The sequence below is a fragment of the Hylobates moloch genome, unplaced genomic scaffold (assembly GCF_009828535.3).
Source record: "Hylobates moloch isolate HMO894 unplaced genomic scaffold, HMol_V3 SCAFFOLD_2, whole genome shotgun sequence".
NCBI lineage: Eukaryota > Metazoa > Chordata > Mammalia > Primates > Hylobatidae > Hylobates > Hylobates moloch.
In genome coordinates this window covers 158,881,466-158,895,367 of record NW_026652277.1, presented here as the reverse complement: position 1 = coordinate 158,895,367, position 13,902 = coordinate 158,881,466, and positions in this window count along the sequence as shown.

Sequence of the window (13,902 nt, the reverse complement as noted above, 5' to 3'; positions counted from 1 at the left end):
TCTAATTAAATTCTACTTTGGCAGAAAATATTATATGTATACTACGTTTTTAAAAAATACATTTTAACGTATTTTATCATCCAGTATATGATTCACCTTGGTCATTTCCCATGTGAGCTTGAAATGCATTGGTATTGAGCTGTTTTCAAATTTTCTTTATCTTTAATAAATTTTGTCTGGTTGCTCTGTCATTTACAAAGTAAGGGTTGTTAAAATATTCAGCTATGTATGTTGATTTGTCTCTGTCTCCTTTTATTTCTGCCAGTTTTCGCTTCATGTATTTTGACACTCTGTCATTAAGTACAAAAATATTGTTTTTTCTTACTGATGAATTGACCCTTTCATCATTATCAAATGTCCCCATTTTTCTCTGGTAATAGTCCCAGTCTCAAAGCCTATTTGTCAGAAAATTATATAGCTACAATGACTTCCTTGTGCCTAAAGCTTTCATGCTATAGCTTTTTCTGTCTTATTGCTTTCAATGTCTTTATGCTTACTATTAAACTATATTTCTTGTAATCAGCATACAGTGTGTATTCCTTTTTATTATCCTATTTTACAATCTCTGCCTTTTTAATTGAGATATTTATCCTATTTGAATATAATGTAATTAACAGTGTGATTGTTTTTAATTCTATAATCCATACAAATTTTCCCATTGGTTTCTTCTCCCTCTGTTTCTCTTTTTCTGCCTTATTTTGGGTTAGCTTTTTCTAGTACTTCATTTTACTTCCTCAATTGCTTTTTTGGCTATACTTTTGATGCCCTTTTAGTACTTGTGGGTTTTTTTGTTTGTTTGTTTTGTCTTTTTTTGTGTGTGACATGCCGTGCTCTGTCAGTCAGGCTAGAATGCAGTGATGCGATCAGAGCTCACTGCAGCCTTGGCATCCTAGATGCAAGCAATCCTCTCACCTCAGCCTCCTGAGAAGCTGGGACTACAGGTGTGTACTACCATGCCTAACTAATTTTTTAATTTTAATTTTGTGTAGAGACAAGGTCTCATTATGTTTCCCAGGCTAGTCTTGAACTCCTGGGCTCAAGCAATCTTCCCACATTGGCCTCCTAGAGTTTTGGGATTACAGGTGTGAGCCACTGTGCCTGCTAGTATTTGTTTTTAAATATTAACTTATCCCAAACAAGGTGCCAATTTCTGTAAAAAGTAAGAAACTTGCAACAATAATTCCCAATTGAACTCACCTTATTTTTTAGCTATTGATGACACATATTTTTCACATTTATATGTAATAAAATCTATTATAAAAATATTATTGTTATTATTATTATTATTATTATTATTATTATTATTATTATTTGAGATGGAGTCTAGCTCTGTCACCCAGGCTGGAATGCAGTGGCGTGATCTCCACTCACTGCAAGCTCTGCTTCCTAGGTTCACGCCATTCTCCTGCCTCAGCCTCCAGCATAGCTGGGACTACAGGCGCCCGCCACCATGCCCGGCTAATTTTTTTGTATTTTTAGTAGAGACGGGGTTTCACCCTGTTAGCCAGGATGGTCTCAACCTCCTGACATTGTGGTCCGCCCGCCTGGGCTTCCCAAAGTGCTGGGAATACAGGCGTGAGCCACCGCGCCCGGCCACTAGTTTCCAATTCAGGTTATTTCTTTTCAACCCAAAAATTATTTGAAAAATTTTAGTAATATATGTTTACTCAGAATGATTGCTTTCAATGTTTGTTTATCTACAATATAACTTTGGCTCAAGCAGGAGGATCTCTTGAGCTTAGGTGTTAAGGGCTACTGTGAGCTATGATCACTCCACTGCACTCAAGGCTAGGTGACAAAACAAGACCCATCTCTTAAAAATATATATATATATATATATAGTTTTGTTTACCTTAGTTTTTATAGGATATTTGTGATAGTTGTAAAATTTGAGGTTGACTATTTTTTTTTTTCTGCACTCTAAGATGCTATTCAAAATTATTTTTGCTCTCTATCAGTGTTTATGAAAGGAGGTCAGCCATCATTCCCATCATTGATCTTCCCTGATGTGTCTTTTTTCTCTGGCTGTTTAAAGATTTTCCCTTTATCTTCATTAGCATCATACTATGATATTCATATATACGATTCTCCTTATATTTGTCTTGTTTGGGTTTCACTGAGATATTTTGATCTGTTAATTAAAGTATTTTCACCAAACTAAGAATTTTCAGTTTTTATCTAAATATTTTTTCTGTCACACTGTATTTCTTTCTTTCTTTTTTTTTTTAATGGGTTTTTATTATTATTATTATTATACTTTAGGTTTCAGGGTACATGTGCACAATGTGCAGGTTTGTTACATATGTATCCACGTGCCATGTTGATTTCCTGCACCCATTAACTCGTCATTTAGCATTAGGTATATCTCCTAATGCTGTCCCTCCCCCCTCCCCCAACCCCACAACAGTCCCCAGAGTGTGATGTTCCCCTTCCTGTGTCCATGAGTTCTCATTGTTCAATTCCCACCTATGAGTGAGAACATGCGGCGTTTGGTTTTTTGTCCTTGTGATAGTTTACTGAGAATGTTTTCCAGTTTCATCCATGTCCCTACAAAGGACATGAACTGATCATTTTTTATGGCTGCATAGTATTCCATGGTGTATATGTGCCACATTTTCTTTTTTTTTTTTTTTTTTGAGACGGAGTCTCGCTCGGTCGCCCAGGCTGGAGTGCAGTGGCGCAATCTCGGCTCACTGCAAGCTCCACCTCCCGGGGTTCACGCCATTCTCCTGTCTCAGCCTCTCCAAGTAGCTGGGACTACAGGTGCCCGCCACCACACCCGGCTAATTTTTTTTGTATTTTTAGTAGAGATGGGGTTTCACTGTGGTCTCGATCTCCTGACCTCCTGATCCGCCCGCCTCGGCCTCCCAAAGTGCTGGGATTACAAGCGTGAGCCACCGCGCCCGGCCCGTGCCACATTTTCTTAATCCAGTCTATCGTTGTTGGACATTTGGGTTGGTTCCAATTCTTTACTATTGTGAATAGTGCCGCAATAAACATACGTGCGCATGTGTCTTTATAGCAGCATGATTTATTATTCATTATGTTTCCCAGGCTAGTCTTGAACTCCTGGGCTCAAGCAATCTTCCCACATTGGCCTTCTAGAGTTTTGGGATTACAGGTGTGAGCCACCGTGCCTGCCAGTATTTGTTTTTAAATATTAACTTATCCCAAACAAGGTGCCAATTTCTGTAAAAAGTAAGAAACGTGCAACAATAAATCCCAATTGAACTAACCTTATTTTTTAGCTATTGATGACACATATCCTTTGGGTATATACCCAGTAATGGGATGGCTGGGTCAAATGGTATTTCTAGTTCGAGATCCCTGAGGAATCGCCACACTGACTTCCACAATGGTTGAACTAGTTTACAGTCCCACCAACAGTGTAAAAGTGTTCCTATTTCTCCACATCCTCTCCAACACCTGTTGTTTCCTGCTTTTTTAATGATGGCCATTCTAACTGGTGTGAGATGGTATCTCACTGTGGTTTTGATTTGCAATTCTCTGATGGCCAGTGATGATGAGCATTTCTTCATGTGTTTTTTGGCTGCATAAATGTCTTCTTTTGAGAAGTGTCTGTTCATGTCCTTTGCCCACTTGTTGATGGGGTTGTTTGTTTTTTTCTTGTAAATTTGTTTAAGTTCATTGTAGATTCTGGATATTAGCCCCTTGTCAGATGAGTAGGTTGCAAAAATTTTCTCCCATTCTGTAGGTTGCCTGTTCACTCTGATGGTAGTTTCTTTTGCTGTGCAGAAGCTCTTTAGTTTAACTAGATCCCATTTGTCAATTTTGGCTTTTGTTGCCATTGCTTTTGGTGTTTTAGACATGAAGTCCTTGCCCACACCTATGTCCTGAATGGTATTGCCTAGGTTTTCTTGTAGGATTTTAATGGTTTTAGGTCTAACATTTAAGTCTTTAATCCATCTTGAATTAATTTTTGTATAAGGTGTAAGGAAGGGATCCAGTTTCAGCTTTCTGCATATGGCTAGCCAGTTTTCCCAGCACCATTTATTAAATAGGGAATCCTTTCCCCATTTCTTGTTTTTGTCACGTTTGTCAAAGATCAGATAGTTGTAGGTATGCAGCATCATTTCTGAGGGTTCTGTTCTGTTCCATTTATCTGTGTCTCTGTTGTGGTACCAGTACCATGCTGTTTTGGTTACTGTAGCCTTGTAGTATAGTTTGAAGTCAGGTAGCGTGATGCCTCCAGCTTTGTTCTTTTGGCTTAGGATTGACTTGGTGATGCGGGCTCTTTTTTGGTTCCATATGAACTTTAAAGTAGTTTTTTCCAATTCTGTGAAAAAAGTCATTGGTAGCTTGATGGGGATGGCATTGAATCTATAAATTACCTTGGGCAGTATGGCCATTTTCACGATATTGATTCTTCCAGCCCATGAGCATGGAATGTTCTTCCATTTGTTTGTATCCTCTTTTATTTCATTGAGCAGTGGTTTGTAGTTCTCCTTGAAGAGGTCTTTCACATCCCTTGTAAGTTGGATTCCTAGGTATTTGATTCTCTTTGAAGCAATTGTGAATGGGAGTTCACTCATGATTTGGCTCTCTGTTTGTCTGTGATTGGTGTACAAGAATGCTTGTGATTTTTGTACATTGACTTTGTATCCTGAGACTTTGCTGAAGTTGCAAATCAGCTTAAGGAGATTTTGGGCTGAGACAATGGGGTTTTCTAGATATACAATCATGTCATCTGCAAACAGGGACAATTTGACTTCCTCTTTTCCTAATTGAATACCCTTTATTTCCTTCTCCTGCCTCATTGCTCTGGCCAGAACTTCCAGCACTATGTTGAATAGGAGTGGTGAGAGAGGGCATCCCTGTCTTGTGCCAGTTTTCAGAGGGAATGCTTCCAGTTTTTGCCCATTCAGTATGATATTGGCTGTGGGTTTGTCATAGATAGCTCTTATTATTTTGAGATACGTCCCATCAATACCTAATTTATTGAGGGTTTTTAGCATGAAGTGTTGTTGAATTTTGTCAAAGGCCTTTTCTGCATCTATTGAGATAATCATGTGGTTTTTGTCTTTGGTTCTGTTTATATGCTGGATTACATTTATTGATTTGCGTATGTTGAACCAGCCTTGCATCCCAGGGATGAAGCCCACTTGATCATGGTGGATAAGCTTTTTGATGTGCTGCTGGATTCGGTTTGCCAGTATTTTATTGAGGATTTTTACATCAATGTTCATCAAGGATATTGGTCTGAAATTCTCTTTTTTGGTTATATCTCTGTCAGGCTTTGGTATCAGGACGATGCTGGCTTCATAAAATGTGTTAGGGAGGATTCCCTCTTTTTCTATCGATTGGAATAGTTTCAGAAGGAATGGTACCAGTTCCTCCTTGTACCTCTGGTAGAATTCGGCTTTGAATCCATCAGGTCCTGGACTCTTTTTGGTTGGTAAGCTATTGATTATTGCCACAATTTCAGAACCTGTTATTGGTCTATTCAGAGATTCAACTTCTTCCTGGTTTAGTCTTGGGAGGGTGTATTTGTCGAGGAATTTATCCATTTCTTCTAGATTTTCTAGTTTATTTGCATAGAGGTGTTTGTAGTATTCTCTGATGGTAGATTGTATTTCTGTGGGATCGGTGGTGATATCCCCTTTTTCATTTTTTATTGCGTCTATTTGATTCTTCTCTCTTTTCTTCTTTATTAGTCTTGCTAGCAGTCTATCAATTTTGTTGATCTTTTCAAAAAACCAGCTCCTGGATTCATTAATTTTTTGAAGGGTTTTTTGCGTCTCTATTTCCTTCAGTTCTGCTCTGATTTTAGTTATTTCTAGCCTTCTGCTAGCTTTTGAATGTGTTTGCTCTTGCTTTTCTAGTTCTTTTAATTGTGATGTTAGGGTGTCAATTTTGGATCTTTCCTGCTTTCTCTTGTGGGCAATTAGTGCTGTAAATTTCCCTCTACACACTGCTTTGAACGTGTCCCAGAGATTCTGGTATGTTGTGTCTTTGTTCTCATTGGTTTCAAAGAACATCTTTATTTCTGCCTTCATTTCATTATATACCCAATAGTCATTCAGGAGCAGGTTGTTCAGTTTCTATGTAGTTGAGCAGTTTTGAGTGAGTTTCTTAATCCTGAGTTCTAGTTTGATTGCACTGTGGTCTGAAAGACAGTTTGTTATAGTTTCTGTTCTTTTACATTTGCTGAGGAGAGCTTTACTTCCAACTATGTGGTCAATTTTGGAATAAGTGTGGTTTGGTGCTGAAAGAAATGTATATTCTATTGATTTGGGGTGGAGAGTTCTGTAGATGTCTATTAGGTCCACTTTGTGCAGAGCTGAGTTCAATTCCTGGATATCCTTGTTAACTTTCTGTCTCGTTGATCTGTCTAATGTTGACAGTGGGGTGTTAAAATCTCCCATTATTATTGTGTGGGAGTTTAAGTCCCTTTGTAGGTCACTGAGGACTTGCTTTATGAATCTGGGTGCTCCTGTGTTGGGTGCATATATATTTAGGATAGTTAGCTCTTCTTGTTGAATTGATCCCTTTACCATTATGTAATGGCCTTCTTTGTCTCTTTTGATCTTTGTTGGTTTAAAGTCTATTTTATCAGAGACTAGGATTGTAACCCCTGCCTTTTTTTGTTTTCCATTTGCTTGATAGATCTTCCTCCATCCCTTTATTTTGAGTCTATGTGTGTCTCTGCATGTGAGATGGGTTTCCTGAATACAGCACACTGATGGGTCCTGACTCCTTATCCAGTTTGCCAGTCTGTGTCTTTTAGTTGGAGCATTTAGCCCATGTACATTTAAAGTTAAAGTTAATATTGTTATGTGTGAATCTGATCCTGTCATTATGATTTTAGTTGGTTATTTTGCTCGTTAGTTGCTATTGTTTCTTCCTAGCCTCGATGGTCTTTACAATTTGGCGTGTTTTTGCAGTGGCTGGTACCGGTTGTTCCTTTCCATGTTTAGTGCTTCCTTCAGGAGCTCTTTTAGGGCAGGCCTGGTGGTGACAAAATCACTCAGCGTTTGCTTGTCTGTAAAGTATTTTATTTCTCCTTCACTTATGAAGCTTAGTTTGGCTGGATAAGAAATTCTGGGTTGAAAATTCTTTTCTTTAAGAATGTTGAATATCGGCCCCCACTCTCTTCTGGCTTGTAGAGTTTCTGCCGAGAGATCAGCTGTTAGTCTGATGGGCTTCCCTTTGTGGGTAACCCGACCTTTCTCTCTGGCTGCCCTTAACATTTTTTCTTTCATTTCAACTTTGGTGAATCTGACAATTATGTGTCTTGGAGTTGCTCTTCTCGAGGAGTATCTTTGCGGCGTTCTCTGTATTTCCTGAATCTGAGTGTTGGCCTGCCTTGCTAGATTGGGGAAGTTCTCCTGGATAATATCTTGCAGAGTGTTTTCCAACTTGGTTCTGTTCTCCCCGTCATTTTCAGGTACACCAATCAGACGTAGGTTTGGTCTTTTCACATAGTCCCAAATTTCTTGGAGGCTTTGTTCATTTCTTTTTATTCTTTTTTCTCTAAACTTCCCTTCTCGCTTCATTTCATTCATTTCATCTTCCATCAGCGATACCCTTTCTTCCAGTTGATCGCATCTGCTACTGAGGCTTCTGCAATCTTCGCGTAGTTCTCGAAACTTGGCTTTCAGCTCCATCGGCTCCTTTAAGCCCTTCTCTGCATTGGTTATTCTAGTTATCCATTCTTCTAATTTTCTTTCAAAATTTTTAACTTCTTTGCTATTGTTTTGAATTTCTTCCCGTAGCTCAGAGTAGTTTGATCGTCTGAAGCCTTCTTCTCTCAACTCATCAAGGTCATCCTCCATCCAGCTTTGTTCCATTGCTGGTGAGGAACTGCATTCCTTTGGGGGAGGAGAGGTGCTCTGCTTTTTAGAGTTTCCAGTTTTTCTGTTCTGTTTTCTCCCCATCTTTGTGGTTTTATCTACTTTTGGTCTTTGATGATGGTGATGTACAGATGGGTTTTTGGTGTGGATGTCTTTTCTATTTGTTAGTTTTCCTTCTACCAGACAGGACCCTCAGCTGCAGGTCTGTTGGAGTTTACTAGAAGTCCACTCCGGACCCTGTTTGGCTGGGTGTCAGCAGCGGTGGCTGCAGAACAGCGGATTTTTGTGAGACCACAAATTCAGCTGTCTGATAGTTCCTCTGGAAGTTTTGTCTCAGAGGAGTACCCGGCCGAGTGAGGTGTCAGTCTGTCCCTACTGGCGGGGTGCCTCCCAGTTAGGCTGCTCAGGGGTGAGGGACCCACTTTAGGAGGCAGTCTGTCCGTTCTCAGATCTCCAGCTGCGTGCTGGGAGAACCACTACTCTCTTCAAAGTTGTCAGTCAGACAGGGACATTTAAGTCTGTGGAGGTTCCTGCTGACTTTTTGTTTGTCTGTGCCCTGCCCTCAGAGGTGGAGCCTACAGAGGCAGACAGGCCTCCTTGAGCTGTGGTGGGCTCCACCCAGTTGGAGCTTCCTGGCTGCTTTGTTTACCTAAGCAAGCCTGGGCAATGGCGGGCGCCCCTCCCCCAGCCTCACTGCCGCCTTGCAGCTTGATCTCAGACTGCTGTGCTAGCAATCAGTGAGACTCTGTGGGCATGGGACCCTCCAAGCCAGGTGCGGGACACAATCTGCTAGTGTGCCATTTTCCAGGCCTGTTGGAAAACGCAGTATTAGGGTGGGACTGACCCGATGTTCCAGGTGCCGTCTGTTTCCCCTTTCTTTGACTAGGAAAGGGAACTCCCTGACCCCTTGTGCTTCCCGAGTGAGGCAATGCCTCGCCCTGCTTTGGCTCACGCACAGTGCACTTCACCGACTGTCCTGCACCCACTGTTTGGCACTCCCTAGTGAGATGAAACCGGTACCTCAAAGAGAAATGCAGAAATCACCCATCTTCTGTGTCGCTCAGGCTGGGAGCTGCAGACCAGAGCTGTTCCTATTCGGCCATCTTGGCTCCACCCCAATCCCTGTCACACTATATTTCAATTTTCACTTTGAGACTCAAATTTTATGGATAGTCCAGTGCTTGCTAGCACTTGATTCTTTTCTCACAGTGAGGATCTTTTTATGCTTATAGTATATTTTTTTCTTTTCTTTAGATTGAAAAATTTATACGTATTTTTTGAAATTATTCACTCTGTCTCCCTAGTCATCTACTATGTTAATCAATCCAGAAAAATCAATAAAAATACAAAAGATAAACAATTCTATTTAAAAAGTTAATGCAATTAACATTTATAGAACACTACACAAAATACATGTTTCCAAGGTTTTATGGACCATGCCCCAAAATAGACTATATTTAAGGCCATAAAACATATCACAATAAATTTCAGAGGACTTAAGTCAATCAAAGTATGTTTTACAGGCATAACAAACATTAAATGATACATTTCTAAATTACCCATGGCTCAAAACTAAAATTATAAGTGAAATTAGACAAAATTCTGAACCGAACAATCAAAGTGAAAACATATCAACATTTATGTGATACATAAAGGTTAACAGTTTTTATGTGGAGATTTATAGCATTTAATGCTCATAATGGAATACACAGAAAGGTCCTAAATCAGTGACACAAGGTTCCACCTTAAGGAACCAGAAAGAAAATAAAAAATTAAGCAAAAGGATGTAACTAATAAATGCATGTTAATCTGTTCTCCTACTGCTATAGACATAACCTGAGACTGGATAGTTTTTAACGAAAGAGTTTTAATTGTCTCATGGTTCCACAGGCTGTACAGGAAGCATGGCAGCATATTCTTCTTCGGGGGTGCCTCAGGGATCTTTTACTCCTGGCAAAAGGCAAAGCAGGAGCAGGCCTCTTACGACCAGGACCAGGACCAAGTCCGAGGGGGAGATGCAACACATTTTTAAATGACCAGATCTCATGAGAACTCACTATTATGGGAACAGCACCAATGGAGAAATCCGCCCCCATGATCCAATCACCTCCCACCATGCCCCACCTCCAACACTGGGGATTACAATTTGACATGAGATTTAGGCAGGGACACAGATTCAAACCATATCAAAATATAAGACAGGAAGTCAATAAAATAAAATCAAAACAAAGCATAAATAAAATCAATAATGAAAAAATTTCTTTTAGGATCAAAAAAATTAATACATCTCTAGAGAGACTGATTTTTTAAAAAACTGAAGATACAAATGACTAATATTTGAATAAAAATATCCTACAGATATCCAATGAATATTTTGTCTTAATACATTGATTGTAGTTTTAAATTCTAGAGTTTCCTTGTGGTTCTTTTTTGTCGTTTTCATTTCCCTATGGAGATTTCTCAAATATTCACTCACTTTTGCTATCTTTAGCTTTAGATCATTGAACATGTTTATAATGGCTGTTTAAAAGTTATTGTCTGATAATTCTAGAAGTTGGAGCATCTGCGTATCTATTTCTATTGCCTTTCACCCACTTCCTCTTTGTAGTCACATTCACCTGCTACACTGCATGTTTAGAAATCTTTTATTTTTGGATTATATATTTTAGAGACTCAGGATTATATCACTTCTTTTTATGGGTTGAGATTTATTCTAACAAACTGTTACAAATACTGACAGATACTTTTCATTCATTGAGCTTGTGTTTATTCTTTGTTTGGACACATCAATTTCTGTTTTACCCTTGGATTTTACATGTGACCTTTACTCTAGGGCATGGAAATGACTCTTACTCCTAAGGTGAGGTTTCTTTGGGTCTCAGTTTTTTATCTTTGGTGCTCAGGGAGGTTGCTACTATTTGGCTATTCCAGAATTCTAATGTCTCCCAGAATTGCATGTCCTGTAGTATCTCTGTTCAACTCACACCCACACAGAGGCCATTTCTGTTAATACCTAGTCTTCTTTCCTTCTGCATGAGTAGCTCACCCCTTGGCCAAAGACCAGGGTAAATTCCCACACAGACTTCTGAAACCCCCTTTGTATAGTTCTTCTTTTTCCAGAACACTACTCCAGAAATTCTGGCCATATGTTCAGGCTGGAACTACAATAACTGCTCCCTTCACTCAGAGGTGTACTTAGTTCTCCTCCTTGTAGCAATAAGATTATGTCACTAGGCAAACACCTGGAGAGAGTTCAGGGCTCATCTTGTGTATTTCCTTTCTCTCCAATATGAGAGTCCTGTGCTGAGTTTTATTAAATACCTGAAAATAGTATGTTTTCAACTTCGTAGTTGTTATGGCAGCAAGGTAACTCTGAACCCATTTTCTCTGTGAGGCCCAATGGAAGTCAACACTCCATTATTATTTTTTAAAATATTTTTCACCCTGCTGCTTATTATTTGATAATAACTGCAATATACCTATAACCAGTGGCCAGTTTATCTTCATTATATTGATGTATTTTTATGTTGGTGAAACTGTAATATTAGACACTCTTTTGCAATAAATAAAAAGTATACATATGTATCCCATAGTTTGAGAATATCTGTTTAAAACATTTTAAATAGATCCAGGCACAAGAAAAAATAATTTAGAACTTGCCAAAAAATTCTCCCTCTCCCTCTCCCTCTCTTGTCACATTTAGTGTTTCCTCAAACTCACAGCAAACTCATAAATTATTGTTGGCTGGTTTATGCTTATCCTCTCGGCTTTGTATAGTCAGTTTTATAGAGAAGACTTTTTTTTTTAGCTCCCAGCAGATATTCTTTCTATTTTCTCTACTTATAAAATATTTATTATTGTTAATGAAAATAACAATTTCTATATAAATATAATTGGACATTTTAGTTTCATTATTGTCTGTTATGACCTAGTCATTGTATTAGGTACTTGACATCTTGTGCAGGTTTTTAAAAAAACTTTGTGCTTAAATTATTTACTCATCTATAAACTGGGGATAAATTAATTCCTATTAATAGGATCATGAGAATTCAGCATCATTTATACAAAATCATTTTGATAGTGCTTGACACATAATATGCATGCATGCATTAAGTTATTAGTTAGAGGTTTATTATTTACATCTTACAAACTTTATGAATAGCTACCATTTTCATAACTCCATTACTAATCATCCCCTGTAATAACTCTCTTCATCATTCATTGACTTAAATTATTTACCATACATTTCCTAGAAAATGATGTTTGTCCATTTTAAACTGAACCTACTTTAAACTGTCCCATAGTCGCCATCCAAAATACAAGACTTTTGCTACTACGTGATTTGTAGGTACTAATGCCTTATTTTTAACATGACTGAAGTCAAGAATATGTTTTTCTTCTTTTACCTCCCACATCTTCTCAAACTTCTTGTGAGTTACATCTCCATTTTACATCAACTGTATTTTCTCTGTTAGCATTCTTGTTAGCCCTATATATTCTGTTTTGGGAAAGGACAATAATTTTCTTTAACAGTTTTGGATTCTTTTATTTCCTTCTCTTTATTTGGTAAACCAGAGATATGTGAGTCTTCACAAACTGTAAATGTGTGTTTTGAAAGTATTATTCAATCTATTCCCAATGACTTAAGGCTAGCGTTTACACTGCCTTTCTTAGTATTCAATAACCAAAAAAACCCATTGGAGAATTAACTAATTGGGGAATTAACTATTAATAATTATTTTAGGCTGGGTGTAGTGGCTCATGTCTGTACTCCCAGCACTTTGGGAAGCCAAGATGGGTGGATGGCTTGACTTCATGAGTTTGAGACCAGCATGGGCAACATGGCAAAATTCCATCTCTTCAAAAAATACAGAAAAAATTAGCCAGGCATGGCAGCACATGCCTGTAGTCCCAGCTACTCAGGAGGCTGAGATGGGAGGATTTTTTGAGCCTGGGAGGTTGAGGCTGTAGTGAGGCTGATCGAGCAAGTATTACCAATCCCTTAAACAACTACCATACATTCCTATTATTAACTGTACAATACAATTCAACACACATAGATACTGACCAGTACTAGATATCCTTAATATTACATAGTACATACATTTATTTAACAGACATAGCACATTTAAGTCAAGATATTTCTCATCAACATGGGTATCCCCTACCAACCCTGGTTTCTCAACCACCAAGTTTCGAGAAATAATCATCCCGCTTGGGAGGTTCTTCCCTCCTAGCTCCAGGCCCCTAACACTTGGGGGTGACTGCACTGAAAGTATACCTGGCATCTGGTTCTTACTTCAGGGCCATAACATCAAGATCATCCACACGTTCCCCTTAAATAAGACATCTTGATGGATTAGTGACTATTACCCTATTAACCAGTCATAGGAGCACTTTCATGCATTTGGTATTTTTTAACTTTGAGGGTGCTGTGACTCAGCATGGCGGGAGCCTGACAACTGCGGAATCAGCTGTAGCTGAACTTACCTTGAATATTCCGAATCAACATACCCACAGGTGCTAATTCATTCATGCTTGAAGGACATACCAAATCAATCAATACACGTTTGCGCACTGACGTTTACGCATGCATGTTTACGCACCCACGTTTACGCACACTATTTCAAGGACCACTTCCAATTAAATCCGCAAAACCCCCCTCCCCTCATCTCTGAATTTATTATTAACTTATGTAAAACGTACTCCTGCCAAACTCCAAAAACGAGACTAAAACACAATCTAGTCAGCACCCTAAACAATCATATTTTAATCATGAACAACCTCAACACCACCGCTCAACGTTATTTTCTAAAAATTCTAATGTTCTCTGACTGAATAGGATCTTCCTATTTTTTACGTCAGCTAAATGTCTGTCCTAGTACTTACATAATACTTCGAGCATTCCTCTCTGAAAAGCGTGAACTCCACATATTATATTCCCAAGCTAATACGACTTTAACTATAAATGACCCCTCAGACTAAACCTCTGTCAACTCAACTTTTTTAAATCCCCTAAACTTCCAGGACTGCAGACAACCATCATGCCACTGCACTCCAGCCTGAATGACGGAGTGAGACCTTGTCT